The sequence below is a fragment of the Physeter macrocephalus genome, chromosome 10, assembly GCF_002837175.3.
Source record: "Physeter macrocephalus isolate SW-GA chromosome 10, ASM283717v5, whole genome shotgun sequence".
NCBI lineage: Eukaryota > Metazoa > Chordata > Mammalia > Artiodactyla > Physeteridae > Physeter > Physeter macrocephalus.
The window spans coordinates 2,222,414-2,229,145 of NC_041223.1; positions in this window are offsets into that span (position 1 = coordinate 2,222,414).

The following is a 6,732-nucleotide window of genomic DNA, read 5'->3' on the forward strand; positions in this document are numbered from 1 at the left end:
AGCACAGGCTCCAGACGCGCAGGCTCAGCAATTGTGGCTCACGGGCCCAGCTGCTCCGCGGCATGCGGGATCCTCCCAGACCAGGGCTCGAACCCGTGTCCCCTGCATTAGCAGGCAGACTCTCAACCACTGCGCCACCAGGGAAGCCCCTATATCCCAGTCTTTAAGAGATTCAAAGAAAGCCTGAGGCAGGCTGACTTAGGACGCCTTGAGCGAACTCCCTTGTGGAGACCACAGCTGGGCTCACACCAGCTCCAGAGGGACAGTGCAGGGCCCTGAGGACCAGGGGACCTGGACCCTCACCCAGGCCCAGCTCCCGGGCAGCAGATGGATGGGCCTGGCAGGGCCTTCCTGTGCCCACGTGGACTCGGGACTCTAGAGCCAAGGCTGGAATTTGCAGGGTGTAGGGGAGTAAAATTTACCACTGCAGAATGTGTCTCTGTGCAATGACAATTATTTTAGGCACTTTATTTATTTTTTATTTTTGGCTGCGTTCAGTCTTCGTTGCTACGCGCGGGCTTTCTCTAGCTGCAGCGAGCGGGGCTACTCTTCATTGAGGTGCGTGGGCTTCTCCTTGCAGTAGCTTCTCTTGTTGAGGAGCACAGGCTCCAGGAGCGCGGGCTTCAGTAGTTGTGGCTCGCGGGCTCAGTAGTTGTGGTGCACGGGCTTAGTTGCTCCGCGGCATGTGGGATCTTCCCGGACCAGGGCTCGAACCCGGTCCCCTGCCTTGGGAGGCGGACTCTCAACCACTGCGCAACCGGGGAAGTCCTGGCACCTTATTTTTAAGAAACAGAAGACTCAAGAAGTTTTTCTTTTTACCTCCCCCTTTAGCTACCTAAAGAATTTAGATTAAAGGGCCAGTTCTTGGAAGAGAGTTCTCACCATAGTTCACTATAGTATGAAGGTGTATAGACACGGAGGAACCTGTCTACAGGTTTTTGTTGGGGCAAAGAATAGCGGCTTTATTCAGGAAGCCAGCAGACGAAGAAGTTGGTGGGCTCGTTCCCCAAAGAACCATCTTGCCTGAGTTAGAATTCAGGCTCTTTTTATACTAAAAGGGGAGGGAGTAAAGTCAAACACTTCCTGGTTCCGGGCAGCCTCCAGAGGGGGTGTGTTAATTTCTTCTTCTCTGCAGTCATTCACAGGTGGGCTGGCCAGGACGTTTTTGTTAAAATTCCTCTTTGGGCCCCACTGTCTCTGCTGGCTCAGCAAACATTAATTTACCCAACATTTGCTTTGCCATCTCCATGTGAATTGCCGTCCCCCGCTTTGAGGTCCCAAACCCCCAACATCCTCTTTTGTGTTTAGCTGAAAATGGTATTTAAGGTGAGGGCTTTGGCCATTTTGGTGACTTACTCAGTTTTCTTGGGTCTCTCTCATGTATACAGGTTATTAAACTTCCGTGTGATTTTTCTCCTGCTGATCTGTCTCACGTCAATTTAATTCTTAGATTCGCCAAAAGAACCTAAAAGGGTAGAGGACAATTTCTTCCCCGCCAGCAGTCGGCGTAGGTGGCTGGATTCAACTTTGCTAGCTGAACACTCCTTGCCCCAAGGCTGCTGCAGCTCAGAGAGCCTGGGACACCTGAGAAAAGCAGGCAGAAGGTAAGCCTTTTTACTGTCAGTCTCCCAGCTCTCTGCCTGCAGGGTCTGTTGGAAACAGAGGTAAGTGTCCTTTATATCTTTTCTAAAATTATATTAGCAGGAGAAAATACTTGTGCTACTTCCTTGACTCAGTGACTTTGGGGAAATTTGGTAAAATTACTCTTGGTTTGTGGATTCTTTTCCTCCCAGAGGTGGTCACTCTTTTTCTTTGTCTTTTATGCGTTTGTCTGAAGGAGGAAAACCGTTGGTCTGATGAGTCTTCCTTTCATCTGTTCCGAGTCTTGAGCGCAAGGGAGAAGAGGTGAGGAGCGCTCCCCCAACGGGAGCTGGAGAAAGATGGCGACAGAGAAAAGGCAGGAGAGGACGACTTTCTTGCTCGGCTCCAGCTTAAAGCCTAGTTGGCGGTTTAGGTTTGGCTTCTCTTAGCTGTTGGTTTCTAAACCTTGAGGTATTTTGTTACCGCCTTTTTGCTCATTTCCATTGTTTCTTGGCATTCCCAGCTTGACCACGTAGGGACAAGAAAACTCCCCTGCCCAACCTGGAGGAGGAGCTGATGATGGATGCTTGAAGTCTACTCAAGAATGAGGAAGAAGGTGGTCTTTTTCCCCTCCCCACTTTTCCTTTGATTATAACGCTGTAGCCCACTAAGTTCTCAGGGCACAGCACCCCCTTGCCCGCCTGTTTATAAGCCTCCCAAGCGTCCTAGTCTAATAAATCACTTCTTATCTGTCACTTTACCTCTCACTGAATTCTTTCTGCACTGAGACATAAAGAAACGGAGCTCCTTGGAGCCCCCAAAACACCACCCGGAAGTTTCAATTTCAGGCTTTGGTTTTGATTTGCTTGAGTAGGCTGCAAAAGTACTAAAACCACCCCAGTCTAATGGACTTCTTGTTTCCCCCAGGGTTTGGGGGAAGCATTTTGGAATCAGTGCCGCTCTCAGTCGCGATCAGGGTTAAGTTGTTCTTGTCTCATCACGAAACTCGTCGGTTTCGATGTCAGGTCCATGGAAGAATGGTTTTGGTTGTTCACCTGGTTTCTCTTTCTCCAAAAGCACAGGGAGGCCATCCGATGCACTGTTGGTGGCTGGGAACTCAATATTTAAGACCTTTGAGAGAACATAGTACACCCGGGAGACTACAGTGTCGGCTATTAGGAGGATAATTCCAAGAGACTGGAGTCTACTCCTTAGCCAGGACCGCCGTGGACCAAAGGAGTTGGTATCAAATAAATCAAAGAATGCACCTGAGAGGGCATCAACCTCTTTTAACCAAGTGGCTTGTTAATTCCCTGTATTTGCTCCTATAGCAGAGGTGTGGATCCAGGTGCAGCAAGAGGTAACCACTGTGGTGCAGATTCCTCCCTGTTCAGCTGGAACCTCTAGGTGGCATCTCCGGGGGCTCCGAGGAGCTCCAGTGCTTTACGTCTGAGCGCAGAAAGGATTCAGCGAGAGGCAAAGTGACAGATAAGAAGTGATTTATTAGAATAGGATGCTTGGGAGGCTTATAAACAGGTGGGCAAGGGGGTGCTGTGCCCTGAGAACTTAGTGGGCTACAGCTTTATAATCAAAGGAAAAGTGGGGAGGGGGAAAAGACCACCTTCTTCCTCGTTCTTGAGTAGACTTCAAGCTTCCATCATCAGCTCCTCCTTCATGGTGGGTGTGGGAGTTTTCTTGTTCCTACGTGGTCAAGCCAGGAATGTCATGGTGCAAAGGAAAGGAGCAAAAAGGTGACATATGCTAAAAATAGTAAATCATTTCAGGTTTCAGTATTATATCACCCTTTCCTTATATTTTTGTTTTTAATGTGTCCAGAGGAGCAAGTCCTAGGAAGCATTAACTTACTGAGCTCACTGGGACAGGATGTGGGTCTCAGGCCACCATTGTTGTATTGTTTGGGGGCATGTCTCATGCTTCTGTTGCACGGTTTTGTTGCCAAGCCAGCCTGCTTGGTTTTGTGGTTAAGCAAACCTGCTTTCATGAGTGATCATTAACTTACAGGGATGTCCCACACTTTTTTTTCTACTTACCATCGTCTAGTGGCATTAACTATTTAATTACCTGCTTTGTCCCTTTACTCTGTCCCTATCACAGCCAGTAAGTAATCTAGAGCAATTCTCTGATCTCAAGTCACCTTAGCAAGGAAGCCGAGGGGTTTTTGTTGCGCAGCTGTGACTTCAGTGGCAGACTCAGCGAATGTTACCAGAGTTAAGGAATATCATCTCCCTGCGTACTAACAGAGAGGAAAGCCAAGTAGCAAAACTGCTAGAGGAGTAAAGGTTTCGTTCTGGAGATGAGGATCTTGACCCATGATCTTGGGGGAGCTGTCCACCTCAAGATGTCCTCTGCTTCTGGGGGACCTCCCTGCTCAATTTTAATTTTAGATTTCCAGCTGGTATGCCATTCCGAGAGTCTGAAGGAGCCCTGTTTAATTGAGAGAAGTGGACCCAAGGTTTAAGTCCCTGATGTCTGTCTGCTCTCTGGGTGGTGAGGAAGACCTGGCATGGTCCCTTCCAAGGAGGTTCAAGGGCAGTTCTTGTTCCAGTTCAGTGATGTAATCTGAAATGTAATCTGAAAGTGATCAGAAACCTGTACTTGTCAAGAGGCCTTTTGATGAATCTCTCTGAGAGGTACTTTTGGAAAAACATCAGAGTAAAGCAATAACTGTCCTTTTGTCTGTAAATGACAAAAAAAGACTTTTCAAAAATCACCATGGTTAGAGATTTGATGAGAGTTCATTTGATAAGAAAATTTAGTTATTTCTGTGCCATACAACAATTTCAGATAATAACTGGACAATGAGGGTATTGAAAAATTTCTATGAAGTTCAAACAGTTTCTGGATACCCATATTAGTAAGAAATATTTATACACATGTAAACTAAGAAGGTTTATCATCAGTTCCTATTTGATACTTCCCACATAATTTCACATACCAGATTAACTTCATGTATCTTTTTAAAAAAATTTTTATTGAAATATAGTTGATTTACAATGTTGTGTTAGTTTCAGATGTATAGCAAAGTGATTCAGTTATAAATATATATATAAATATATACATTCTTTTTTACATTCTCTTCCATTATAGGCTGTTACAAGACATTGATTAGAGTTCCCTGTGCTAGACAGTAGGTCCTTGTTGATTATCTATTTTATATATAGTAGTGTGTATATGTTAACCCCAAACTCCTAATTTATCCCTCCTCCCCATCCCCTTTTGTAACCATAAGTTTGTTTTCTATGTCTGTGAGTCAATTTCTATTTTGTAAATAAGTTCATTTGTATCTATTGTCTTGGCCAAAAAGTTCATTCGGGTTTTTCCATAACATATGGAAAACCCAAATGAACTTTTTGGCCAACCCAATATTTTTCACATTCCATATATAAGCTATGTCATATGATAATTGTCTTTTCTGTCTGGCTTATTTCCCTTAGTATGATCATTTCAGGGTACATCCATGTTCCTACAAATGGCATTATTTCATTCTTTTTATGGCTTTTCCACTGTATATATATATACCATATTTTATCCATTCCTCTGTCTATGGACATTTAGGTTGCTTCCATGTCCTGGCTATTGTAAATAGTGCTGCAGTGAACACTGGGGTGCATATATCTTTTCAAATCATGGTCTTCTCTGGATATATGTTTTGTTGTGTTTTTTTTTGCGGTACGCGGGCCTGTCACTGCTGTGGCCTCTCCCGTTGCAGGGCACAGGCTCCGGACGCGCAGGCTCAGCGGCCATGGCTCACGGGCCCAGCTCATGTGGGATCTTCCCGGACCGGGGCATGAACCCGTGTCCCCTGCATCAGCAGGCAGACTTTGACCCACTGTGCCACCAGTGAAACCCTATTTTTAGTTTTTTAAGGAACCTCCATACTGTTCTCCATAGCGGCTGTACCAATTTACATTCCCACCAACAGTGTAGGAGGGTTTCCTTTTCTCCACACCCTCTCCAGCATTTATTGTTTGTAGACTTTTTGATGATGGCCATTCTGACCAGCATGAGGTGATACCTCACTGTAGTTTTGATTTGCGTTTCTCTAACGATTAGCGATGGTGAGCAGCCTTTCCTGTGCTTTTTGGCCATCTGTATGTCTTCTTTGGAAAAATGTCTATTTAGATCTTCTGCCCATTTTGATTGGGTTGTTTGGTTTTTGATATTGAGCTGTATGAGCTGCTTGTATATTTTGGAGATTAATCCATGTTGGTGGCGTCGTTTGCAAATATTTTCTCCCATTCTGTAGATTGTCTTTTTGTTTTGTTTAACTTCACGTACCTTTTAGCAGGGTCCCTCTGGGAAATTTCAAAGTTAGTTTGAGGTCAAAAAGATTCCATTCAAACTTTGATTTCGGGGAAGTTGTCAAAAATGTCAACAGATTTGAACATTTGATCAAATAAGATCACAGATCATTATGAAATAATGCTTAATTATCTATTGAAACAAAGTGACAATGGGAGATTTTAAAGGCAAATGCAGAAGTTTACATAATTGTGAATAAAATTTAGCTCTTTTAATATTGAGAAGACTCAGTTCTCCCAAGCAATCAAAGACTTGATAAAGACACGAAGCACAGGAAATTTTGGTAGGACACAAAATCTTTGCTTTCCAGGAAGATTACCCAAAAGGTAAAGCAAAACTTTTCACACTCTTATCAAGAGCAGAACAATAGTCTAAGAAAATTGTGCCCTTTTAACAAAAGAAAACTAAATTCTAATTTTGCACCAGATTGCACTTGTGTAGTTAATTAGAAGCCAGTCTGTGATTTGAAAGCTGAAACTCCAAGGGTATCTGAAGGCCAATAAAAGAAACTCAGAAACTGTGCAGACTATGTGATGTGCTGGGAAAGGCATGGCTTTGATGTGAGGGGCAGAGTCAGTTCCTTTACCTTAAATTTAAGGGCACAGCACTACCTGTGTCCATCACAGCATCGTTCTTACAAAATGGATAGTATAAAGTGCTTGGCAAAACAAAGTGCCACACAAACGAGAGTGATGACAGACTGTGAGTGTTAAATGAATCCACGTATGTAGAGTTTTTATTGTAGAGGACGGCGTGTGCTAAGTGTTCAGTGAAGGAAGAGGGCAACGTTCAATGAAAAACTCAATTACAGTTCAATGAATAGCATAA